Below are 27,886 nucleotides of genomic sequence, written 5' to 3'. Positions count from 1 at the left end.
AAACAACACAGATATCACTGCTCACCCATCAGGTTGGCGATGGAACTCTCACTCCATGCCGGGGGGAGAGAAATTAGTTCCCCAGTCGGACAGCAACTCAGCAGTTCCTGTTACCAATAGTGGATCAACTTTCACTCATTCACTGAGAAGTCTAGTCCCATGGGGTGATAAACATGGCAAGATTTTATTCTCTCTGATAAATGCCCCACTGTACCAGGTTGAGCCTCCTTGCCAGCTGAGGAACAGGCTCCCTTAATATCCTTGGCCAGCTTCTCCAGCTTTAGCCACTTTTACTTATTAGAATAGTCTCATTGGTAGGGGCACCTAGGTGGCTCAGTCAGTTGAGCATCCCACTAAGGTTCAGGCCATGACTCACAGTTTGTGAGTTGGAGCCCTGCATCAGGTTCTGCGTTAACAGTGCAGAGCCTGCTTCAGATCCTCTCTCTCTCTCTCTCTCTCTCAAAACTAAATAAACATTTAAAAAAATAGTCTCATTAATGTGCTTAAAACGGTCCTGCTTGTTTAAAGCTTCAATCTCTTAAGCTGATGCAAAGCACTTTTCTTTCTCTCTCTCAAGCAGAAGCTGTTGTGAGGGAGGCAGGTATCACAGCAACACTCAAGTGCCATCTTCCCCTCTCTCTTCCCCCTCTTGATTTGGGTAGGGAAGAAGAAAAAGAAAATGGCAGAGCTCCTTCTCGAATGATTGAATGAGGGAGCAGTTTTCACTCTGTCAACTTCTCTCTGGCCCACAGCAAGGGGTTGATCTCCCCTCCACATCGCAGGGTCCAAATGCTGGGTTGTCATAGGACACGTATGTGAATTCTTTGAAGGGCTCCATGAAGAGCTGTCCCTTGAGTAGTTGCCTGACATGGGATTTATGTGTCTGAACTTCTACCCTGCCTCAGTGTCTCCGTACAGCATGACCTTCCCCCAGAGAATGGCACCGTTGTGGGAGTACCACCAAGATGGTTCAAGCACAGCCACCTTCGGTAGTGTCCCCTCAATTCACATAGACCAACAGTGGTATATTTGTCATGCCAAATGATGGGAATGCCCACTGCCTCTTTCTCAGTCCTGCCTTCCCTCTTCTGCATCTCTTTCTATACCCTGGAAACATTGGGCCCCATCCAAGTCCAGGTCCTCACCCAATTTCTGCATGACAGGACCACCAAAATCTGACTTAGTTTATGTATGGAACAGAAGGGGGATGGTTATGATCGATGTCCAGAAAACCTTTATCATTGATTATCTTTGGTCTTCCTTCCTTGGCTTGCATAGTAGATTTTGTGAAAGTGTGAAGAGAGAATAGCCTTTCTGTGTGAACTTGGTATTCTCCAGAAGACCCCCCCTCCTCTCTGCTGGTTGTCCCCTTAGGTTGACCCTTGTGCGGGTGGTTAGAGAAAAGACCTATTCTCAGCATAGGTCTCCCAATATGCCTTCCTGGGAGGTAGCTGGTCACAACTGCTATGACATTATGTTGGTTATGTGGAATGTGGGGTACTTAACATCTTTTGTCCTCAGCTTTAGGCCTTTGCTACAATTCTGATAAAATATAAAAATAAAATAGAACATATGTGTAGCAGACCACCCATCAATTCTACTCCTAAGTGTATATACTAGAGAAATTCTCACAGACGTGCATGAAGAGATGGCTACAAGAATATTTCTAGCAGTATTGTTTGTAATAGTGCAATATTAGAACCAACTTAAATGTCATAATAATGAACAGGAAATAGCGTGGAAGCTGGCTTGATACTCAGCCAGGGGTGCGCCGGTATGCACAGGTACCCAGAGCTGCTTTGTTTATGATGAATACCTGTATGTGTTGGTTGAGGGTGGAACCATGCCTGTTGTTAAATATTTTGACTATCACTCTCTGATCATCTGACTACAATTATAATAATGAAAATGAATGAACTATGCAAATGCCAATCAGCATGGATGGATCTCAAACGTGAGCTCATAGGAAGAAGTGCAGAAAGAACAATGATACTATATATACTAATATATACTAATACACTAATATATATTGTAGTTCCATTTGCTATCCACATTTCATTCTTCATATATATATGAAGATACATATATACATGCATATATACATGTATATATGTGTATATATATATATGAAGATATTCAAATGTCCAATAAGCACATGAAAAGGTGCTCAACATCATTAGTCCATAGGGAAATGCAAATTAAGACCACAATGAGATACTTCATTTTGTACCTACTAGAACGGCTAGTGACCAACAAAAGAGGGAAAGAGGGAAATAACAAGTGTTGGTGGAAATGTGAAGAAACTGGGACTCTCCTACATTGTTGTTGGGAATGTAAAATGGTGCATCCACTGTGGAGAACAGTTTGGCAGTTCCCTAAAAAGCTAAATATGAAATTGCCATACAATCCAGCAATTCCACTCTTAGTTATGTACCCAAAGGAATTGAAAACAGGGACTTGAACACATACTTGTATGCCAATGTCTGTTGCAGTGTCATTCACAATAGCAAGAGATGGAAACACCCCAAGTGTCCATCAACAGATGAATGGATAAAATGGATAATATATATATATATATATATATATATATGATGGGGATCTTATCTAGCCATAAAAAGGAATGAAATTCTGATAGATGCTACAACATGGGCGAAACTTGAAAACATTTTGCTATGAAATAAGCCAGACACAAAAGAATAGATAGGATATTATTCCACATATATGAACTATCCAGAATAGGCAAATTCATAGAGACAGAAAATTGATTAGAGTTTACCAGGAACTGAGGTGTGGAAGAGCGGGATTGATTGTTCATGGTTCCTGAGTTTTTATTTGGGGTGATGAAAAGGCTTTGGACATAGAGTGGTGATGGTTAGAAAACATCATGACTGTAATGAATGCCATTGAACTGTAGGCTTAAAAGTGGTTAAAATGCCAGTTTTGTTATAAATTTTACCATGATTTAAAAAAATGAATAACATAATATTCATGAATTGTATACTTTGAATGGGTGAATTATATGATATGTGAATTATAACAATAAAACTTTTTAAAAAAGATCTGAAGTAAATACGGCAAAATTTTATTAGTCCTTGGAAATTAGTAAAAGAAGCTTTTTAGTGTTGTCTGCACTTGTCCAAATATTTGAAAACGTTTTTCTGAATTAAAAAACAGAAGACAAAAAGCAAGTGAGTGAAGAATGATATCTGAAAGAGAATGTGGATAAACATTTAAGAAAAGGGAAATAAAACAGGCAGATTTTCTTTCTCATTGCACTTGGAAACGCACACATGCATCATTAGGCAAACCATCTGTTTGCCCGATGTTTATCTCATAATGGTGAAAGAAGAAAATATACGCCAGGAAAGGATTTATTTTTTCTTCTATTTTTCCCTTGAACTATAAAGGTACTAATTAGGTTAGGGTTTGTTTTTCTGGAGCTCCTTATCTGACCGGGTTTACTATGAAGGGAATGAGGATCATTCTCTGGTGGGCAAAGGGAAAGCAGATCAGAAGCACTAGAGGGTGTTAGATGCGAAGGCATGTTCTCTTACCTCACCTCAGGATTCCGAGGTACTCTGTGAATGGTCTTCCTGGGAACTCTGACATCACCATTCCCACCTCTGCTCCACTAAGTATCCCTTATCTAGAGCAACGCTTCGCTGAGATACAGCTTAGAATGTCAAATGCTAGTGCACAGGCTACTGGAAAAAAGGAGAAATCTGCCTATCCTCCTGCTTGGATAGGTGGGGTCAGTAGGCAGAAAATAGTGCTACAGGAGAAGCTATCTGAAAAGAGATACTGTCCAGTAGAAAGTTCATGGAACACACAAGAATGAGTGAGGTTTGGGTTTGGGGAATAAAAGATTAAAAAAAATCCTCTACATTCAGGGTTCTTGTAGGATCTTCAAGAAACTCCTTTTGTGGAACCCGAGATCCTCTGAGCAAGTGCCTCTCGGTTCCAAGATGATGACAACAATGACGACAGGACGATTTCTTCTCCTTTCCCCCCTCCTCCTCCTCCTCTTTCTTCCTCTTCCCCTCCTTTTCCCCCTCCTTCCTCTTCCTCTTCTCCTTCTCCTTCTCCTTCTCCTCTCCTTCCTCCTCCTACTTTTTCTCCTTCCTCTTCCCATTTTCCTTCTCCTTCTCCTCCTCCTCCTCCTCCTCCTTCCTCTTCTTCTTCCCCTTCTTCTCCTTCTCCTCACCCCTCCTGCCTCCTTCTTCTCCTTCCTCTTCCCTTTCTCCTTCTTCTCCTTCTTCCTCACTTGCCTGTCTCCTAAAGTGATGGAAGCTTCTGGACCTGAAATATATAGCTCATTGATACCACCTGATTGTAATACACCAGTTTGAAGCTAGTTGCCAATGCTGTGTTTGAAAAGTTAGTTTGATTGGTGCTTGCTATATACTTTTAAAGGATTGGGATTTATTTTGGCATAAGAATTCTGGCTCCCCCTGAGCCTCACTGATTGTCAAGGAAGAACCTGGTTTTCTTGAAGGTTGTGAACCTACCAGATGGGCTTCACCCCACCCACCCTCTGCCACCATCAACAGACCTTGTCTGCTGCTGGAGTGAAGAGAAATCAGACTTGCAGGAGTCCTTCTGTGGTGGCTACTCATCTGCTGTCTCCACTGACACTGAAACTGGCTGGTGTTCCCTCGTGTCCCACGGGTCAGTATTCCTTTTACTATGGCCCACTCATTTAGAAGAAAAACAGCTGCCTATAGCAGCAACTCCTGGAACTAGAAAGTCAGTCCTTATTTGTCAAGATGAACTCTTCTAAATTTCTTCAAATTTAGAAAAGTTAATGATAGCTCCAGAGGCCTGCATGAAGTTTATTATTTTATGTGTAGCTGCTTCCAAGGAAATTAACATCATGGATAAGTTACAAAAGCCTTAACTGAATATTAAATTTTTAGATATGTCTTAGGAAACAAGAGTTAAATCTTTTACGAAAGGCAGTATACACTGAAAACAAAATACCTGACATCTGAAAGTAAGACTAATTTTCCCTGGATCTGCTCATTGTCCCAGGTACTCAATGGGTATAGGGCTTAGTGACAGTAACAAACATCTTTATAGGCCTAATCAGAGAGAGAGAATTCAATTAGTCTAGCCAGCATATTTCAAATATTTAACTGATTCATGCATAATTTCACATCACTTTGCTGACATCAGGGACACTCAATGATATGCCAGGAATTGCCTGCGGTTTATAGGTCTTTGTTATTTTAAGTACTGAGAGCTGCTCTGTGAGCTATGGGATGTCCTCTCTCTCTCCCCACCCCACCCCCCACCACCTGTGGACGTGAGGTTGTAACATTTATTCCCACAGAGTGTAGATTAAAGGGAGAGAACTCAAGTTCACAAAGTCATGTGTACAATGATCTGGCAAGTGTTAGGTAAAGCATACTGGCGTTGGGCCTGGGTCTGAATGCTGCACCCATTGGTTATTAACTAGATGACTGTAGGTAAGTTTCTTGTATGAAATAGAATTAATATCGTATCATTTCCTAGGGTTTCTGTAACAAAATACTACAAACTGGGTGACTTAAAACAGCAGAAACGTATTCTCTCACCGCTCAAGACACCAGAAGTCCAAATTAAAGGTATCAGCAGGTTGGTTCCTGAGTAAGCCTTCATTCATCTCAACCACATCTGCAAAGATCCTATTTCCACATAGGGTCGTATTCACAGATACTGTGGGGTTAGGACTTCAACATACCTTTTTGGAGGACACAGTTCAACTCACTACACCATGCCATGGACTTCTACTTAGTATTTCATTTGACAATTCAGGGAAGCATTCTATACAGTGCCTGGCTCATAGTACATAGTGAATAAATGCTACTTCCCTTCCCCCGACGATATGGCATTTTAAAAAAAAGTCTCCTTTTACCTGTTCAGTAATCAGCAAAACTATTAGATTGTGTTTCCAAATCACAGGCATAAAACTATGATTTGACTGGAAATCTGTGAATTTCCAAAGTATTTTTTTCTGAGACTCAGCTATTCCTGGTAGTGGAAGTGAAATTGCCCTCAACTTGAAAAAACAATGTGCTACAAATGTTTATCACTGCAACCATCTCTGTCACAGGAACAAATGTGGCCTTTCGTGTCTGTCTACTTATTGGTAAATATTGAATGACAGTTAGTCAATGACACCAGTGGTGCTTTCATAATAGTCACAAGAACCTACCGAAGAGAAGCCATAGAAAAAGCACATTTTTACATGACCATAAAGGGTTAAGAAACATAGCAGAGATATAAAAATTGAATAATCACACTTGATATAAGCACCTTTTCTTAAAATTTCAATTGGATTAATTCAAAACCTTAGCCGGAATAAGAACAGAGCAATATGCCAGATTCTTTGGCTAAATCCTTCATTGTCAAAGTCTTGAATTATTGCAAAGACCTCAAGATTTCAGAATAATGATGATGTAGAGCAGCAACTTTCTATCACTGCACAAAATGTGCAGAGCTATAAATCTTATTATAATATAACATAGAGTTCTAGAAATGCTTAAAATTCCAGTTGGTAAAACATAGTGTCCACAATTTGCTGGTAGAAAAACTGAGGTGAATGACCTCACTATAATCACAGCAGAGGGAAGGGTGGATTTGCTTAGCTAATTACACTACAACAAGTGATCTGGTCTACAACCTCCTCTGTAATATTTATTTTTAATGAAATATACGAAAGTTTGCAAACATCTTGTCTGCCTTATAAGTATTTCCCTCAGGACTATTTAAAGATCAAAAAGGAAATTTCAAATGTGCAATCTGCTGAAAAAAAAAAAAAGTAAGCAAGTAAACAGCAAAACAAGCTCTCTATCTTCCAGTAGGCAACCCCCCAGCTAATATATTCTGTTCCACATCCTCCACCCACTCCTTCTTTCATTAGTCCAGTTATCCAAGGGATATCTTGAAATTATGGGCCTGGGAGAGCTCACCTGTCCCTTTCTTCTTTTGATACTTTATTTCCAGGCTCATGAGCTCCCTCCCCTTAGCACAACCACTTATAAAGTTTCCAAACTACCCCATCTCTTTGCATTCTGATCTTCACCCCTGTTCCTCAGCTGTCCAGCACCAGGTGGACACACAATCGATACTGCTTATCAATCCTGATGATTCCTGGCTCTCTCAGTTTGTCCCTTTCTCTTGCTGGGAATACCACTTCGGGATACAGCTCATCCAGGGGAAATGTATTCAGCCTCTCACCTTGCCCTATTCTTATTTAGGCCAGCTAAAATCAATTTAAGATGATGGTGAGTTTGCCAAGAATCCCAAGACAGCAGCACCCTGAAAGCCGACCTGTTGAAAAATCTTTGATCGTGAAATACAGCCAATGCAAGTCTTGTCATGTCACTGTTTATCCCCATGCTCCCATCCCTGTCTTTAAGGATGAATCCAATGGCGACAAGAAAGTTTTGTGAGAAAAAAAAAAAGCCCATGTGGGCCTTTTCAAAGCACAAGTCTGGTGATTCTTTCTGGTACACATTTTTTTCCGAGATTTCAGTTCATAAGGACAACATCAACAACAACAGAACAAAAGGAGAATGGAATAAACTGACCAAACCCACCACCACAAAGAAACCAGGCTCACAGAGGCATCACCTGACCTTGTGTGTGTGGGAGAGAGTGTCTCCCAGACATGAGTAGAAATCCCAACCACCAGTGCAGCCTCATCTAGCACCAGGTGTTTGTAACTGGTTGAAGAGGGCTGGGTCTGATCAGCTGCCCCAGCTGTGGTTGGAGACTGGTGTTCCTCGAATGTGCGGCCTTGGAATACTTCAAGTAGATACAGCCTTTCAGGCACTGTAACCTCAAACCTGAGCTGGGAATGAGGTCATGACAAAACTCAGCCTCAAGATGCAGGAAAATGAGTGAGGATTAAGAACAGTTTCAGATGATGGTGAAGTCAAACTCCCGGCCAGAGAGAGTTAGGGTGGAGTCAGTTTAAAGACAACATGGCGGCCCGGGAGTTTGCCCTGGTAGAGGGCTTGGGGCCAGTGTGGATGGAGGAGCACTTCATCACCCCCCTGGTGGAATGTCGCAGGCCATCCCAAGCCCCCTCGATAGGGTTGAAACGGAATGAGGAAGTATCCAAATGTGGAATAGACCGGGGTATGAGAAGAATGCTGTGACAGGGGTGTCTAGGCCTCCATCTGCTCACCTGTATGGTAAGGAAGGCATGCTTAGCATGTAAGATTCTGTTCTATGGGTGCCTGGGTGGTTCAGTCTATTAAGCGACCAACTCTTGATTTCAGCTCAGGTCATAATCTTATGGTTCCTGGGATGGAGCCCTGAATCAGGCTCTGTGCTGACAGTGCAGAGCCTGCTTAGGTTTCTCTCTCTCCCTCTCTCTCTCTGTGCCCTCCACCATGTGGTCACTCACTTGCAGGCTCTCTCTCTCTCTCTCTCTCTCTCTCTCAAAATTAAAAAAAAATCTGCTTTTTTTAAATATGAAATTTATTGTCAAATTGGTTTCCATACAACACCCAGTGCTTCTCCCAACAGGTGCCCTCCTCAATGCCCATCACCCACCCTCCCTCCCTCCCACCCCCCATCAACCCTCATACTGTTCTCAGTTTTTAAGAGTCTCTTATGGTTTGGCTCCCTCCCTCTCTAACTTTTTTTTTCCTCCCCTCCCCCATGGTATTCTGTTAAGTTTCTCAGGATCCACATAAGAGTGAAAACATATGGTTATCTGTCTTTCTCTGTGACTTATTTCAGTTAGCATAACACTCTCCAGTTCCATCCACGTTGCTACAAAAGGCCATATTTCATTCTTTCTCATTGCCACATAGTATTCCATTGTGCATAGAAACCACAATTTCTTTATCCATCTGTCAGCTGATGGAAATTTAGGCTTTTTCCATCATTTGGCTATTGTTGAAAGTGCTGCTACAAACATTGGGGTACAAGTGCCCCTATGCATCAGCACGCCTGTATCCCTTGGGCAAATTCCTAGCAGTGCTATTGCTGGGTCACAGGATAGATCTATTTTTAATTTTTTGAGGAAGCTCCACACTGTTTTCCAGAGCGGCTGCACCAGTTTGCATTCCCAAAAGATTCTGTTTCCCAATGGGAATGGAGGCAGAGAAAAGCAAGCATTAGGAAACCAAAGATTTCCCTTAGTTCATTCCTTTCCAAGAGCCCTGCCTACCAGCTCAGTGGATAGGACTGTGCTCATGCATATTTCACACCCAAATGCTTGACAAATGAAGATGTCACTCACCCACCATTGGTAGATCATGTGTGTTGAGTTTTTGCTACAGATGGGGCAAGGGACCCTGATTACCCATGTAGACTCTCAATCCGAGTTCTTGATTTGGGGCCTTCATTAAAAAAAATGTCTGGTTGGTATAATGCTTGCGAAATAGACCAAAACAAATTGTTTAAATATTTACATTGAAACTCTTCCTTTGAACTAATTATCATATTCCAACTAAGCAAACTTATTGACCATGTAGTTGTACAGATATATATGTGTTTATAATGTTTTTAAATACTAAACAGCTAATATCTTGAATTAATATAGTATACTAATGTTTAGCCCTCCTTTACCAAGGTTAATTGTTCATTATTCCAAGGCAATTATTTATGTGCTTGAAAGTGGGTTTGCTGAGCCTGGGTCCTCAGTGCTATGTGTTAAGATTTGTAAGAGGCAAATACACTTGCATAAAGGCAAATTAATTATTTAGGGAGGAAAGGCTTAATCAAGGCAGTGGGCCGCTACAATAATTAGACTTCAGAAAAGGAAGCAAACAGCAGCACAATCCATGATTATTTATTATTCTGCCTCCTCCTCAAATATCAGAATTAGATCTCTAGCTGCGAAAATATTCAGAGAAATGCATATACTCCCACCTGTACCATCTTTTTCCATTATTGTAGCTGAACGACTGTGAGAAACAGATCACTTACAGCGTTTTAGAGCAAATAATCCACTTGGTCATTCCTCAAGGCTCCAAAAAATAGACCTTTGAACAATGACAGCTGGAAAATCCTGAGGCATCAGATGTAGCTAATAGAGGATTCAACTCCTGTTTTCAGGAGTCTTTGAAAACCAAAAGGCATAGTCCGCAGCACAACATGTGACAAGGCATTTATTTTCATCTATTTGCTGTAAGCTGTTGAAAACTAGAAATATCAAATTAGATCAAATGTTTTAAAATAGGTTAAAGTCGATTCTTTCTTGCATTTTGGGTTCTACCCAAACAGTCCTCAGATCGGAGCGTCTGCAGCATGAATATATATTTCATTATAAGAGGGAAAGAAAAGCTGTTACTGGTGATAATTACTGTCACCAAACTAGAAGGCTAATTGTCAGAGGAGTTCTCTCTATGTGGGGACATGTGTTTCACTCTGACGAAGGGCGAGGTGGGTGGACCAGCCGTCTTTGGGCAGAACCGTTTTCTCCTTTCGGTTCTTTCAGGATGTTTAAAAGCATTTCATCTATAGGCACAGATTCATCAGGTGAAAATCCGGTGAGAATTTTGCCAAACAAAGGCTTTATTAGGTATTTTTGTTTTGTTTTGTCCCTGCCAACCCTCTTTGAGGAATGGGAAATGTGGAAACCCACAGGGCACAGAGCCCTTGCGACTTTGGCTGAAGTGTATTTATTCTATTTACTTTTATTACTCCAATCCAAGGATAAGCAGCACCTTTCTCAAAGAAACTCCAGGCCCTTGACTGCCTTTCTCTCATCATTAATCCTCACAACTTCCCAGAGAAGCAGAGAAGAGACAGCTCTCGGCACCCCCCTTTTATAGCTGGAGAAGCTGAGGTTTGGGAAGGTTAAGTGACTTGCCCAAGGTTATTTAGCAAATTAGGAGAGGCCACCTGGGAACAGAGCTCTGGGTTCATAGGTTCTGGGGCTGTGGCCAGGAAACACCAGCCACAAAGAGGCTCTTTTGTGCTTGATTTTGTTGACATCCCTATTTGTATAGAGACGAAGTAAATGTTTCAGTTCTTCTACCTGTCTTCCCCCTTTTATGCCACACCACCAACACACACCCCTCCTCCCTATTCATTGGCTGTGGGGGGGGGGGGGGAAGTTTCCCTCTGGATTAGAACGTGCAAATAAATTCACTGATTTGCTGCAATGGGCTCAATGTAGTCTATTGTTTTAGGTCCTATTGCTTGGAGGTGTCACTCCTACTTCCTGTCCTCACTCTGAGAGCTGGGCTCATATACCTCATTATGGCCATATTAAAGAGCTGGTACAAGAACAACTAGTCCATTGATGTGGACTTTCTTTAAAAAAAAAAGTTTAAAGAAAATTTATTGCTATCATCATGAGGGAGAGGAAAGGTAGTGTGTAATTCGTAGAGAAGAATGGGTGTCCTACAAATCAAGGTGCTCTTGCGGGATGTATCAGATTAGCATCCAGTCACGGGACCCGAAGAAGTGGTGCCTTAGTGCTCAGGAGCGAGTAGTGTTGAGGTAGGGGGAAGAAAGAAACCACATCTTAAGGAATACATTTTTCTGCCCAGTCACAGGGCTAGGAATAGAAGGATGACACACACCAAAAGTTTAAAAAGGTGAACTCCTACAGAGACACTGCCTGTGGGGAGAAGTGACCTGTCCTGAGGAAGGAGGGAGAGGCATATCAAAGTCTAGGAAGAAAGAAAAGAATACCATCTTCAGGGCAAGCAGTGCCTTCTCATTTGTGTACACGCTGGTTTGTAAGTACAATAGATCCTTTGGTAAAATGCTTGTACCTCCGGGGCTGAGATTTTTTTATTTTTGAATTGCAAGTGCTCCATCTAGTGGTCAGTTTCTAAAACAACAAGCCCATGGTGTTAACTGATGTCATCCTTTGGATGCAAATTACTTAGTTCAAGATATTTTTTTTTTTAAATGACTAATGCCTGCATCAATCATAGCAAGCTATTGAGAATTTAACTTCCGGCAGGCACAGTTGGCAGTAGCTTCTAAGAACTAAAAGTATCTGTATATTGGCAATTTAAATCACAGCATTTTTCCACTGCTGAGATCAACTTCCCTGATTCATTATTATCTAAAATTTAATTATCTTGACATTGTTTCTGGGGTGAACAAGATAGTCCCTTGGAAAATTTACCAAAATTTATGCTTAAATTCAACATTTATTCTACTATAATAATGAAGGAATGTAGGGCATTCATTTGGCATTGAGTTACCAAACAAGATGCATGAAGCTCCTCGAGTGAGTGTCCATACCCTTGAAAGGCCTTGCTGCGCCAGGGAAGGGAGGAGTCTGCTGACATCTAAGGACTCACAGAGACCTGGTGTGGCAGCATCATGGACCGCAACGGTCTCAAAGTGGGAGCATATCCCACTGATTGTATTGGCAAAGGTTCTTCTCCTTGCTATAAAAATGGCATTAAGTAGCATTAAAATCAGATCCAGAACCACTTTCATGTGTCCTACTAAATCTTTAGCACCTCTGAGACTTGCCATTCATCCTTTATAATCAGAACAGGTTTCCAGCTTCTTTTCTTTTCCCAGGTAACAATACCTAGTTAGAATTCCATACAATTACATTTCACATCGTCTTTATAACTTTCTATCAATGGCAAGTGATACGCCTTTTTCAATAGGTAATTATATAAAATCTCCCTTTGAAATAAATTTATCTAAATGAAAATGTGACAGAATCTGAAGACAAAGTATTGGGTAAATGATAATACAGAAGGTATAGGGATATAGCAGAGTTCATGAAGCTGGACATGGATGCAGGACGATTGGAAACATAGTGTGAGGATAGACTGTGCTCTGGGAACACCTGGGCCTGTACTCTCACCTGGATCTGCCATCTTCCCTCTGTGATTACTTGGACATGCTACTTAATCTCTTTCGACCTCCATTTTCCTCATTTGTTGAGTGAGGCTTTGGTTTTAGGTGAACCCAAAGACACCAATCAAATTAGAGCTTCTTTAGGCAACTTTTAAAGTGGAATTATTTTTTACCTGAATTCATCAGATGGGGGGGGAGATAGGGAAGGAAATAGAACATCCTAATAAAACTTCATGAAAGAATGAAGGGGGACACGTGGAAAATCCAAGAGTACAGAGTGGTGGTGAATTATGTCTGGTGTCTGAGTTGTGCTTAACCACAAGCCCCAAATTATAGTCATGTTCTTTAAAATTCTAGCTCATACGTACTAAGGACCCATGAAATCAAAGGGCTATCAAAATATACCATTTCTTATTATAGGGTATCAGGAAAAAAAGCAGTATTTTGCCCCTTAAAGCCATGCAAAGGACTGTCCAGTGGGAATATAATGCATGCACCTTTCAACCTACCTTCAGACAGGCTTTTCCTGGTGCAGAGGGACAGCTTGCTAGGGACTGCTGGGGCTAAGGGGGCGTCTAGGTCTGGGTTCATGTGACCTAAGGTTTTAATAACAGTGAAGCACCAAGTATGAGTAGGGAAGTGTCCAGTGAGGGTTGACAAGGCCTCCTGGGACCTGAGATGTGGCTTCATCTTCTCCCTTCACTGAGCTGCCAGCTGAGAGTAACTGAGCACTGGAGGCTGGGCCCTGTGCTCATGGTCTGCCTACGTCTAGTCCTGACACGGGCCCTGCAGTGCAGGTATGTCACTCCATGTTAACAGGTTTGGAAACTAGGGCCCAGAACCAGTAAGCATCTTGCCAGAAGCCACCTGGCTTATGGAAGTGGCAACACCAAGTTTGGGTCTAGGTTTCTGTGATCCTAGGAATGCTGATTCCAACACCAGGTGGAACAGGATGCCTGGACTCCACATTGGGAAGCCATGGCTCCCCATCTTCTCTATGAGGGACAGAGGCAGTGGGCATGCAGAGAGACTGGCCTTCCACCTCTGTTACTATGTTAATCAGTCCTGATTCTGCCTTATGATCTTTTTTATCAGCCCAAGTCTCCAGTATTCATGCTGTGGTGCCTGGAATTATGAACTCCAGCCTTTCATTTTCTTCCTCCGAACCCTCCTCCAGCCATTCACTCCTATGAGGAGCCAATCCCTGCCTAGGTTTGGAGAACTGAGCCACTCCCCATCCCATGAGGAGAAGAGAGTTCCTCCCTTTTCTTCCCTCTCTCAGGAGTGTACATGATGCTTCTTTTTGCAAGGGCAGAAGGGCCTCCTTGGGTCACTTCAGACCTAATCTATGGAACATAAAAAAACATAACTATGTTCTTCCAGGTGAGAACAATACCCAATTGCAAGAAAACACAACGAGCTGAATTGTGTCACTCTGAAACATCACCCAACATACTGAGTGGATACCATGCATCAGGCACTGCACTAGGCAGGGTGGGGCAAGAGAAGATGAATGGGACCCTCCTCCTGCTCTCAAGATCTATTAGGGAAGATGCAAAATTGATTGACATACTACATGAGAAGGTACAGTAAAATGACATGTTACTTATTTGCTCTCACTGTTTTTCTTTCTCTGTAAAATGGGGATAGTAACACCATCTGCCTTGGAGGGTGGGTTTGAAGGTTAAACAGAAAAACCCATATGTTTAATGCACTACCTGATGTGTAATAATCAATGTTATGGACCAACATCTTCGTCATCACCATCATTTGGAAAAGGAAAGTGTCAGACTTTGGATGACATTTGGGGTGAACTTTGATGGCTGGATTTTGGCAGATTGTGGGGAGAGCAGGGTGGCATCAACATGAGGTTGCTAATCTGGAAAAAAAGGCAAGGAGGTGAAAAAGCTCAAAGAATAAGTATAAAGAACTCTAAGAAATATGACTTGGCAGGAGGGCAGGTCTGTGAAAGACAGGTCAGCCAGCGGGATGGGGAGGTGGCGCTCTGGGACGAGAGTTTGCTTGAATTGGTAAGCAGCGAAGACCTACCACTAAAAACTTTCAATGGGAGTAAGATAAAGTTGGCCTTGTATACAAAAGGAGAGAGCAAGGACAATCAGGGGAAAGGAGACCAGTCAACTGGCAGTTGTAGCATCCAAATGACAGGTAAACACATTAATCTCATGTGTCCTGACCAAGGTGATTTGGGAATGTACATCCCATTACTCCCTGGCCTTTCTCCTCTGAAGTCTGGCTTCTACTCAAGCGGAGCAATGGGAGTCCCCACCACCAGAAGCTGAACTCACATTCCCATTGCCCAATGCTCCACATAGGAGAAATTTGAAGAAAATCCAAGTCCATTCCCTCTGAGACTGTGGCTCCTAGTCCTTCCTATAGGCAAAGTTTGGATGAAGGTTTGTAAGCACTGTTGGCCTTTCCAAATGCAATGAGGATCTCAGTATAAAATCAGCTCCTGGTCTGAGGACAGCCTGTCTCAGTAGACCCCCTTTCCTCCTTTCACCAGGTTTATGATGAGTGGGGACAGCCCCAGACCTAGCTGATTGGACAAATCACCTCAGGAGGGGATGGAGAGCTGGAGAAGGGCTTTTAGAGAGGCGGGTCCCAGAGCCATCTCCCCTCCTTGTTGCCTAGACATCCTCTCTTCTGGAAAGTCTGTTGGTCTCCCTCTGGCCCAGCCTGGCTATTAAGATAGGGGGATGAGTCTTTTGACAGGATCCATTGCAATGTTTGCAACATTTGGGTCAATCAGTGTTCAATGCTTCTAATTTGGCTCATGAACAGAGTGGAGTAGGAAACACCTAAAGCCAAAATCCATATTCACATCTATTCTTTGGTTAAATTTCACTTGGAAAAGAGTGTCAGTTCCCCCCTTGAGTGTAGAATGGTGGAATTTGAGGTCTAAAAAAATGACAGTCATTGATTACTTTAAATCACTCCTCCCCACTGTTTCTGTCCGATAGAATCAAATACGGCGAACTGTGCCACCACGAGGTGTAGCCATGGAGAGGCCCCTCACACACAGAGCTGGGGGCCCCTCATCAGGCCATTTTGCCTCAGTAGTTTCATTTCTTTTTCTGCATGGAGCTGGGGGCTGGGGGTCCTTACAGTCTCAGATTCAATTCCAGTCTTACAAAAAACAAGTGCCAGACATAGTCATATGGTCAATATTAGTCTTATCCCCGATCCTTTTCCCTCACTGATAACTCGGGACAACAGATTCAGGACTGTGGGAAAGGAAAACATGAGTCAAGAGAAGGCGCTAGCTGGGAGCCAGGAGCTGCCCCTGGGCGTCTGGGGCAGACACGTGCAGGCTTCTCGCAGACCAAGAGGGAGAGGCAGCTCCCTGAGGGGACAGCTATTGGTCAGATGTCTTTCTTCTCTGTTTGATCCACAAACCGCAGAAAAAACAAACCCTGTGACTCTGGAAAATTGTTTCCTGAGCCAATTATCATCATCAACAACATGTTTAAAAACATTTTAAAAAACCTCTGTCTCATTAGGCTTCTATGAATATGTGGAGGGTGGCACCAGGAGCTTTTTATAGGGGCTGAGCACAGAGGTAACTGCAGCCGCACCCCTTATCTGCTCCTCTCCAGAATGGGGGCAACAGTATTCAGGCTTAGCATCTATAGGGAATGTTGCTGTGGACACGTGGCCTGAGGGACACCTTCTCAGAACATGGCATTCCTGGGAGTGCATTTACACATTGCCTGCCCTCCACCTAAGTAGATAAACAGACCATCGAGGCATGATCTTGGCCAGCCAGCAAGGCCTACTGACTAGCAAAGGAACTTATTCCTGCCTTTCAATGAGGGGGATTCAAATCCACCCCTCATCAAAATAGCCACGGTCCTTCCACAGCGCATACTGTGCATACCGAGGACCCACTGCCCTGCCTTATTCTAAGGGAGAGCTGGCAGGGGGGGATGCCCTGAAGTCCTTCCCCCTACCTTTGCAGCAGCCCCGTGGCTTCCTGGTCCATGCTGTACAGGAAACATGGTCCACAGTCTGAGCCCTCATTGAAGTGACAGATGGGGGAACAGACTCCTTAGGTGCACGCTGCTCCTTATAGCACCAGAGTGGAAGCAGCTTGAGACCCTGGGCTATAAGAGGCAGAAGGGAAGCCACATCTGTCTGTCCATGAGCAGCCTGTGCCTGGACAGGGCTGTAGGCTCCTGTTACTCACATTCCTCCAGGAGTGCTGATCTCTTTCTGCAAATAAGCCTGTTTTCTGAGTATCGGATCTGAGAGGGTGCCAGGAAGATTAGGGGAACTTCCTTTCACTTTTCTTTCACCCTCAAGGCCTCCTTATGGAACAAGAAGCTGTCACCAGGCTTACCTGGATTACCTTCAAGAAGAATGATATGTGGTGCCCTTTCCTCCTTCAGGATAAATATTGTACCTGACTCATCAAAGCCAAAATCTTTGGCCCCTAATCCCAAGACTTTGAGCCAGTGTCTGTCCTTTGTGCAAACCTGATTCTGGGTTTAAAGGTCAGCACTGCTTCTTTTGTGCTGAGGGCATGGAGTGAGAGAGAGGGGCATAGGGGCTGTTCCCTTCAAATCCCCTAGAAGGAAGCTTTGTCACTACTCTCTAGAGAATGATCACTATTGTTTTTACATTTGGGGCCTTAATCAGATGCTCCAGTATCTTTCTTTTATTGCTCGTCCCCTTGTCATCCTTAATTGAGGCTGCCGTTGCATTAGATAATTACATTTTGCCTCCTCGGCTCCCCCTTCACAAACCTTCTTGGAAGGCTGAGCTCATGACTCATCTTTCTCTGATATAAAGTGACTCTCTGAATTCATCAGTACCTGACACGGGGCTGCCCCTGTCCCCATTAGGCACCGCATCATTGACTGGTTGGTTTCAGGATTTGGTTTAGGGTCATAGGAATGGCTGCAAAATTTTTGTGACATCAGGCTCTTGCAGCCCATCAGTTTATACAGGATCCAGGAATAACCTCTAACGTTAAGTACTGTTAGTTCTTGCCAATTCCTAGGTGAATAGCACTTGTCTGGGAATGAGCCATAAAAATGGCCACTGCTCCTCCTAACCGACATTCCCCACTGTGTCTTCACACAGTCAGGCTGCTGCATGTTCAGGGGGCTGCCATGAGGCCACTGCACACCCCCTCCTTCTGGAAATGTCTGTCTCTCTACTCTTACCTGGAATAAACCACTCCTAATGGGGTCTATCTCAACCTTCTTTCCTCTCCTCTTCCCTTGGACAGCCACAGAATTCTGAAGACTAGAGATGAGAACCCCAAGGCCCACAGGGATGGCTTCCTCCTTGTCATAGACAGAGCCTACACATCCGGGTTGTGCTTTCCCCAGAGCCTCTCATCCCATAGGTGTGGTGAGACCAGAGTCTCCAGCCTCCCTGCCTAGGCCACCACCTCCCAACCCTTCACACACTGAGGTCTCTATCCCACATGCCTCCAGACCTTCCCTGCAAGAATCCATGGATGAGTCAGCCTTGGGGGCTGAGAAAGTCTTATTTTTACAGGGGCCATGAAAGGAGCTACTTGGGAGTTGGCCTTTCCCTCTCAGTTCAAATTCAGGGTGTGTTCTCTTACAGAGGCAATGTTTTTGAAGGAATGGGTGTTGTTTATTAATATGAGGATTATGTTCAGCTATATTATGGTATCTGTGAAATGGTCTAGACAGTAAGCCATTAGTGAGCTGAAAGCTATCTATAGTCCAGTTTTGCACATGAGCCCAACATTCCTACTGACTGAGCCAAACTTCTGCCTTCTACTTGACATAAGCAATGGCAGTACCAGGATGTGGGGTCAGACACGCCCCTGGGACCCCTCCCTGCAGCAGAGGGGATCCTGGAACCTGGTGCCAGAGATATGGGTTCAACTGCTAATTGGTCCACCTTGGACACTGCTCTGGGAGTGTCCTCTGGGAGACTCTGTCTTTCCTCAAGGGTATAATGACAATGGTTGTGAAGGTGGAGTGTAATCACTGGGAAGAAGCTCGGAGACAATTGTTCAAGAACTGTTAGTTGAATATAAATCCCAAACAGAATAATGAGTGATACCATGAACTGCCAAGGTTATTAATAGGTTGTGCAACTCTAGAATCACTCTTTCTGTTTCCAAAGACCAATATCCATCCCCCACCCCCCCCCACCCCCCACCCTGCCGCCACTTCAAAATCTCACTCTCTTACCTTTAAATGTTGCCAGCTCCTCCTCACATGATCGGGGAATGTTTCTGGTGCCTTAAGTCTTATACCTTTTGCTTTGTGTCAGAGACCCTCAGAATAGCCACCCCCCCACACACACACCCTTGACTTGGTAAGGAGGCATGAGAAACATTGCCAGATTTAGCAAATACAAATATAGGACATGCAGTTAAATCTGACTTCCAGTTGAACAACGACTATTTGCACAGGACATCCTTATAATTAGGAAATGACTCATTATATATCTGAAGGTCAGATTTAAACTGGGTACCAGGTATTTTATGTCAGCCCTAGGCATATAGTGTATTCATATCATGTAGGTGATGGGTCAGATGTCCTAGGGACAGTGCCATTGGAGCCACTGGATGATAGAACTCTCTTCAGTCCTGAGTAGTTTCAGGATATCTGGGAGGCCCACCCTTGTATCTCCTCTATTTTTCATTCCCTGGTCAGGACATGCTAGCAGCTGAAGGCTTCCTTTCAGCCCAAGGCCCCCTGTCAAGCAGGAAATTAGTTCCCCTTCCTCCAGGAACAGCCCTCAGCCAGTGTTGGGTGGAGGTTGGAGGATCAATATCTCAGCCCTTTCGTCTCTGGGTGGTGGCAATAAATCAGAGGCGTGTGTTCTCTTCTACAACTGTCCCCAAGTTCTGCAGTGTTACTCCAAATGCCCACGGGGTAACCACTAACAGTGCACCCCTTATAGGCTTCTCTTCCCTTCTCTGTCTCACTTTCCGACTCTTCTAATAGCGCTACCTTGGCCACCTCCCAGATAACCCCCCTGCACTTAGATCCGTAGTTCTAGGTTGGCTTTTGAAGGCCTCCGCCTAGGACGAAGCTGAATGTTCTTTCTCTAACTCCAGACTCTCCAGCCACCTCAGCCCTCAGAAATCACCAAAGGTTAAATTCAAAGGGTATGTCTAGAAAATACAGAGCCAGGAACCCAAGGATGATGTCAGGAGTCCTAACACACTGGTTGCTGAGATTTGTGGACACCCTAGCAACCAAAGGAGACACTCGTGGGAGGAGGGCTCAGCCTTATTGTCCTGTTACCAGCCTACCAAGCCAGGAGCCCTGGAGTGGAAGAGCCATGTTCTGTGTTCAGGGACGAAGGATGGTATCCCACGTCCTATCCCATCCTTCCAGGAAGTTAACCCTGTAGTCCATTCACATATCGATATGTCTCCAGAACCTGTCCTGTGAGTAGATTCCAGAGTCTGTGGGGTCTTAGTTGGCCTAAGATACTGGGAAGGGCAAAGGCTTTGAAACCAGAGCAATCTGGGCTTAAATCTTGGTCTGCTTCTACCGACCCGTGATCCTGGATAAATGGCCTCTGTTTCTTCACCTATAAAATGAGAGTGATCATGATTTTCTTGGGTGAATTACATGAAATCATGTTTGTAAGGGCTGAACACTGGGTGGCAGTCAGTAAAGCACTCCACGAACGCTATTCTCTTTCCCGATTGTAATGTACCAGTAAACCAAGCTGACAAGAACATGTACCCTGGTATAATGCTGTCTGCGTACTAGCAGCTCCCACACCCCTGTCTCTCACTCAGACTGGAAGTCAGGCAGAGACCTTGTTAATTGATTCAGCAGCCTTGATCTGCTAAGCTCTTCCTCCCACCTTGCCTTTCTCTTGGTTATCAGGAAGGTTCTGCAAAGATTGCCATCAGCAAGGCCGTCCAGCCTTATTCTAGAGTGGATCACACCAGTAATTTGCTGTGATGGATAGCGTGCCTCAAACAGCCTGTGTAATTGTGGTGAGCAGGCAGAGCAGTGGAGCCACTGTGTTTAGGAAATTCAGACTTGCAAGGAACACGGCGCTGCCTAAGCCACAGTCATTCCAAAATTAGACCTTTCCTCTACTCCATCATTACATGGGTAAGCAGTCAGAGCACTTCCTGAATACGAACCACATATCAGAAGTGATTTATGGAAACATCCACATGTGTGTGGATGGGTGGCAGAGGGAGGGAGGGAGCCTCGGGGTTGGCCCCAGACCTCACTGCCACTCTGCACATTTCTGCTCAGACCAGTCACTGGTAGTCTCAGCCATAGCTCTAGCAAAAATGGTGGCTGTCCCTCCACTGCAGGGACAGGGAAGGGCCACAGTCTACTGGGGAGAAGAAATTTAAAGTTCTTTCATTCATAAACTTGCCAGACCATATGGCCCCTGGCCATGCACATTAATAGTTCAGGTGCCCTGGATCCTGCCCTAAAAGTACTGATTCAATGGATCTAGCTTGGCGTCCGGGCATCTGTGTTGAACAGGCTCCCTCAGTTAGAGGTTCTCAAACTGTGGCTGTGCATTAGAGTCACTGGGGAACTTTCAACTATCCTGATGCCCAGGTTTCATCCCAGACCAACAACATCAGAGTCACTGGGTGTGGGACCCAAGGAAGGGGCTCTTTAAAGAGCTCCAGGTAATGCCCAAGTGTGTGATCAAGTTTGAGACTCAATTCCCGGATAATTTGTAAATCGGACACGTTTGGGAAATACAAGTTGAGGGACAAAGGCCTAACTAGGAGAGACTTATTTATTTGTCATCAGCAAACTGCAATTCAAAGCCCCTGATGGCGTAGGCAGATAAAAATGTGTTGTGGGTGCCGATTCCAAGCAGTTGTCCTGAAACCTGGCTGATCATTAGCATCACCAAGTTTATACATTTTTCTAATGCAGTTTCCCAGATCTCAACTCAAATTCAATGAACCATAGCTCTATATTTTTTAAAGCTCCCATAGGTCATTTGGATGCTCCCCAGGTTCTTGGAACCAGTGACTTCAGAGAATTTATAAAAGGTTGAATCTTTTGATTTATAATTATGTAGGAGGCATAAGGGTTTGAGCCACAAGGAAATTTAATGGTGACTAAGCATTTCTAGACATATTTTTATTTTTTAAATTTTTGTTAAAAAAAAGATGCTTGGTTGACAAGTGGAAATTCTAAAATAGATGTCATGTTCTAAATTTCTAATTTGGTGTTTCCTTAATTAACTCCTCAGATAGAAGCTGTGGTGAGGTAACTCCACCGTTCAAGTTGATTTCCCCTTCTTGGTGCCACTTCTAACCAAAGCAAGAAAAAGAGGTTAAAATTTCCCTTCCCCTCCCAATCACTATAACAGGAAAACAAAATTACCCAATCAGAGGATCCATGAGGTCCCCGGAATCACCTCCTGGGTGCGTTAACGGTTACAGGCCCTCTGTTTCCTGGGGGGGCTCCCCCTGCTGACAACATGTGGGATGATTTCTGATTAGTGTGCCAGGAGGGCTGTGGGGCTGCCCCCTCCTGTGGTCCCGGCCTACTAGGCTTGGGTTTATCTCAGTGAGGCTTCTCTAAACCAAGCACTTCTGAGGCTCCTGAATTTTATTTTCAGCCCTGCCAAGGGCAGATTAAATGGCTACATGAATGGGAAAATGCAGGAGGCTTTGAAACAGATGGTTGGCTGTGCAGGCTCAGTGACTTGCCAGGCCCTGGATTGTGTTGCCATATGAATGAAAATCCCACCGCGGCTGGGTTTTTATTTCTCCAACCTATGGATGACAGCCTCTCCCTGGTCCCCCTGGCGGTGCGGCCTGGAGCATTTACCTGCTATTATTTGCCTCCCATCAGGGCTCAGTTTCTTGCCTCTCTGGATTTTCCTTGTTCCTTTCTCTGAAAAGGAGTGCCATTCTAGACTAATTTCCTGACGGTGTAAATGATTTAGCAGGGCTGATGAATATCAATAGAGCTGCAGATGGGTTTAAGGCTCCTAATGAATGTGACAGTCACCAGTGCCAAATATTTTTCCAACTTGCATTTAGGATGAAAACAAGCCTGAATAGTGCCTACAAAGGTTACTTCTTTAATTATGCATTATAAATTTTAGACTGAGTAGACAGGTGTCAGCAAATTATGTCACAGATGAGAAGCTGTGTACATGGCCATGTGCTGAATGCACAGGAACCAGAGAGCCCTGGGTTCAAATCCCAACTCTGCCGCTAACGAGCTGTGTGAATTTGAACAGGTTATGTAATTTCTCAAAGCTTAATTGCAAAATGCAGATAGTAATATTTGCTCTTAGGGATTTTAAAAATAATGAGCATGAGTGGCATTCATAATTCAACAAATAATTATTATGTCCTACTATGTGGAAAGGGGTATACTGGGTGCTGGGGAGTCAGAAAATTCTGGAAACTCATCGATGAAGAAAACAAGTAGATCAATGGTATGCCAAGGGCAGGACAGAGAGTCGCCTAGGCTCAGGCAATAGGGTGTGTGTTGTCTTAGAGAGTTTAAAAACAATAACAAGTTCATCTGCTTTTTAGCATCAACATGTTAGCCAACAATTCTAAACAGTATCAGTGATGAGACTCTTTCCCCCCCCCCCCCCAAAATCACTAGTTGGTCTAAGTTCTACAGAACTATTGTGGCTATTATTGGGTTTTAATACTATAGATGAAAGCTTCAGAGTAAATGTCATTCTTAAAATTATCCTCTAATAAATATTGTATTCCACGTGGAAATTAAGTGGAAAGAGCTGCCAGTTACACAGTGGGCCTCCTCCAGCCGGCTCCCCCAACGTTCATGCAATTGGCCGCAGGAGTTTATTCTAGAGCAAGTTTGTAACCATTGGAGATTGTTGGAACCACTGTCTACAGCAGGTTTTGCCTTAGCCCTGGTGGTAGCGCCTTTGCCTGCATTTAGACAATAAATTTAAAACAAAGAATGGAGGGATGCCCTGTGGCTCGGTTGGTTAAGCATCCCACTCTTGATTTTGGCTCAGGTCATAGTCTTTCAGTTAGTGAATTCGAGCCCCGCTGTGGGCTCTGCACTGATAGTGTGGAGCCTGCTTGAGATTCTGTCTCTTTCTCCTTCTCTCTCTCGCTGCCCCTCTCCACTGGTGCTCTCTCTCTCTCTCTCAAAATAAATAAATACACTTAAAAAAATTTTAAACAAATAATAGCTGCTTGGTGATTGTAAAACCACACATACAAATATCTTGAAGAATATCAGTTCTGTCATTTATGTGTAACCTCTTGGAGACTCTGTTTTAAATTGAAAATAAGTAGACGGAACTGTGAGGTATAATATTTTTCTTCAGCAAGTGCACATTTTAGTTTATACCTGAAATGTATTGGATTCGAATGATCTTTAAATATGCAATTTGCTTTTCTTTTTAAATTGTTAATTATTACTTTAAAACTAAAGAACAAATCTGGGGCACCTGGGTGGCTCAGTTGACTAAGCATCCAATTTCAGCTCAGGTCGTGATCTCACGGTTTGTAGGTTGGTGCCCCGCGTAGGGCTCTGTGCTGACAGCTCAGAGCCTGGAGCCTGCTTCGGATTCTGTGTCTCCCTCTCTTTCTCTCTCTCTCTGCTCCTGCCCCACTCATGCTCTGTTTCTCTGTCTCAAACATAAATAAACATAAAAGATATTTAAAAAAAACCCTAAAGAACAAATCAAGAAAATAATGATTATTGATGATTATTGTGATAATTACTGGAAATAATTTTATCAGATAAAGAAGGGAATGTTAAGCAGTCATTCACTCTAGATATCAATTATGCAAGGTATATCACTGCAATGGATTACACAGTTCATTTTTTAAAAACTGCAGTTGACATAAATGGTGGTCCTTCCTCTTCTAACATGACCTTACTTGAAGATGGACGTTCATTACGGAAGAGTTAAGGTGTCTGTGGTCTTTCTGAAGACCCGACTCTGTGGCCTTTTGTTTATATCAAGCGTGGAGCTGGCATTTTACAAACATTATTTAGGCTTTTCAATGGTACACTGAGATGGATATTAGTATGCCGATTTAAACAATGAAGAAATGGAGGTTAGGAGTGACAGAGCTGGAGTCATAACATGGATTACCTGTTTCTGAAGCATGTTCTCTTAACCACCATGCCATTAAAGAAGGGACACTGATGCTGACATTTCAGTTCCTGACTAGATGGCAGGAGAGGCTTTAGGCCAGTGAGATGTTAGATTCTGCTTGTCTAAACAACCAAGCAATTAGACAAGACACTGATGCTCGTAAATCAAATCAGTCTCAGAGCTGAAATGCAGCACACAGGAATTATGGAGAACTTCTTCATTCACAGGGAATGAAGCTGAGGCCCTGAGAAATTCTTGCACTAACAATGACACAACTACTCTGGGGTCAAAAAAGCAGGTTTCTGTCCACCTACACCATGCTAACTCTGGCTTAAATTATACACAATAAGCTCTGTTTTCCCTTTCCATGTCTTTCCCTCTCTTATTTCCACGGGCTTTGGCTTAAAAAGGGAAGATTCTGGTTGCATGATGCTTTAGCCTTGAGAGAGCAGGATGACAATGTCACTGACAGAAAGGAGAAGTGTGTGGACCAGAGTTAGTGCAGGGACCGTGGCTGCAATGATTCTGGATATCCTCTATTCTCCTTGGGCTGTATTATTCAGCTTCCCAAACACTGCTTAATATTGATGGTGAGTGATAGCCTGGAAAAAGCCTTACCTTTCCTTTCAATATAGAAGCATGGAGGGGTTTATGTAGAACTGTGCTTTTTCTTCTTTTATTGAGTTGTTTTGTCCTAAAATTTTCTACAACTTTGTTGCAGCCCAGTTTGTCTGCCTGGCTTTGGAGAATTGGTATTATTTTCTGGCAAGACTGCTTCTGCCTCTAGAAGATATGAGCCCCTAGCTTAATGATTCTAAAATTTGAATGCATATGACTGTTGCAAAATGCACGTTCCCAGGCTTCACCCCAGATGTCCTGATTCACTAGGTCTGAGGCGGGCCTTGGAATCTGCAATTTCCGTGAAGGTTTGTTGCAGGTGTTGTATAGACTCCACTTTGAGATGCTCGCAAACAGTGACATTGTTCTTCCACCCTTCCCAACTCTTTATGAATGACAGGCCCTCAGTGTCTGCTGCCTGCAAATTAAGGCCACTTTTATCCTTCTGCTGCACATACGCTGTTTGGAAAAGTTTATGACTGTCTCAGGCTAGGCTTATTTTAAATAACACTGATATTGATTCTTAAGGCCATTTCTCTCAGACATTATTTCTGGTTTTTTGTTTGTGTGTTTGTTTGTTTTTTAAGGACCCAGGGGCACCTGGGTGGCTCAGTTAGTTGAGCATCAGACTCTTAATTTCAGCTCAGGTCATGATCCCAGGGTTGTGGGACAGAGCCCAGCATTGGGCTCCCTGCTGAGTGTGGAGTCTGTTTGGAATTCTTTCTCTCTCTCCCTCGGCCCCTCCCCCACTCGTGTGTGTGTGTGTGTGTGTGTGTGTGTGTGTGTGTGTGTATACACACACACACACACACACACTCTCTCTCTCTCTCTCTCTCAAAAAATTAATTAATTAATTAAAGGATCCAAAAGTTATGTGCTAAAGAAGAAGTTGCTTAATCAGCAATCTGGCTAGAAAAGCATTTGGCAACATTTATTTCATAAGCATTTCACATTAACTGTTAGGAAATACATTGAAAGATAGAATAAGAAATTAAAATCCATTTGTAGGTACTTCTAACAACAAAAAATGCAGCTTGGGGAAAAAAAAACAATGGATTTCCCTTTCCTGATAATATAGAGTCCTTTTAATATTTGTAATGTCAAAAAAAGAATTGATTAGAAAGATTCAGAGAACCCAAATTCAAAGGAAACCCAACAGTCATTTTTGCAATAATGAGACCTCCCAAGCATAATGTAGTGGCAGAAATTGGAATCTAATAGAGTCTAGGAAATCTAGGATAGTCTCTCAAAATAAAAAAAGTAAAATCCTAGGGTTCTTCTGCCAGTTTTTGTGACAGTCATTATTTTACACTTACACCAAAGTTTTAAAAGATGAGTAAAACAATGGGAAGCATATGTTTCTGTAACATCTGTCAACAGTTTGTAAGACCAAAAAAAAAAAAAATTAACAGAGGACTTGATGATTTGCTCTACAAGATATTACCGGGCATCAGAGGTATTTACCAATTATTATACACCTCCTGGCATTAGTGAACTGCTGGAGGATTTTACCATTATTTCCCAAGAAATTCAGGTTGGAAATCCATTTGTCATATGTGACTTCATGATCAAATTATGGTAGAGGCCAAAACTGAGCCACTTAGAAGTTTGGTAAGCAAAAGTAAACCTACTTCCTGTTTTATAAGAATTTCACCAAAAAGCTAAGGCAATCTATTCTAAACCAACCATCTGTGTGGTTCTAATTTCAAATTAAGAATAATTCAAAATTCAAAACTCTCAAGAGCCTTTTTTATCATGCTCTCCCAATCATGCCCTGTCTAAAGCTCTCTGAACTTTGCATCTGCGTTACTTAGAGGTACCTCTGTCTCTTGAAGTAGCAGAGAAATGTTTGCTGTTCATCTGTTAGGGTCTGTCTCAATTTATTTTGCCCAAGTGAGGAGTCAGATTAGGACCAATCACATATCTTGAAAAGAACATCTCTAAATCCCAAGTTAAAAGAGCAAAGACAATATAACATTTTAATTTCCCTTGACATTAAAGAATATTCTGGAGACATCGGTTTAAAAATAGAGCAACTAAAACTTACACAGATTTACATTTTTTCAGAATGAACCACAGTGGGAACAAAAGTAGAAGAAAAATCAGCTTCAGGACACAATATCCTCAGCCCTCAACTTCTCTAGATCGGATCTCCTATAGAGTGGGGGAAATAGCTTTCTTCATAAGAAATGCTGGCTAACTTCATTTTTTTCCAGAAGTAATGCTGGATGTGAAGGTCTCTGTCACCTACACTTTCAGGAAAACAGGAAATGGGACACAGGAACATTATCTTGTGTTTACATTTCATGATCACTTGTTTTACAATTTACTTGAATTTAAAGACAAAACAGCCCTTTGGCAATTCATTCATCTAAAGCAATGAATGTTCCTACACTTGATAACCAAA

General features: G+C 43.0%; 1 protein-coding gene across 13 annotated transcripts in view; it reads left to right on the top strand.

The window, feature by feature from the left end:
• The window catches only part of VEPH1 (ventricular zone expressed PH domain containing 1), a 759,919-nt gene that overhangs the window by 371,604 nt on the left and 360,429 nt on the right, over window positions 1-27,886 (top strand). For 11 of the 13 annotated variants that reach the window (XR_007155827.1, XM_047876091.1, XM_047876078.1 and 8 more), the window contains 2 exons: window positions 4,496-4,668; window positions 14,170-14,370. The gene's annotated coding sequence lies outside the window, so the exon portion shown is untranslated. Of the gene's footprint in view, window positions 1-4,495; window positions 4,669-8,157; window positions 8,184-14,169; window positions 14,371-27,886 lie in introns of those variants that run through there. The other 2 variants (XM_047876088.1, XM_047876079.1) reach the window with 2 other exon arrangements.

The sequence above is a fragment of the Prionailurus viverrinus genome, chromosome C2, assembly GCF_022837055.1.
Source record: "Prionailurus viverrinus isolate Anna chromosome C2, UM_Priviv_1.0, whole genome shotgun sequence".
Lineage (NCBI taxonomy): Eukaryota > Metazoa > Chordata > Mammalia > Carnivora > Felidae > Prionailurus > Prionailurus viverrinus.
This window is presented reverse-complemented; position numbering and strand designations above follow the sequence as displayed.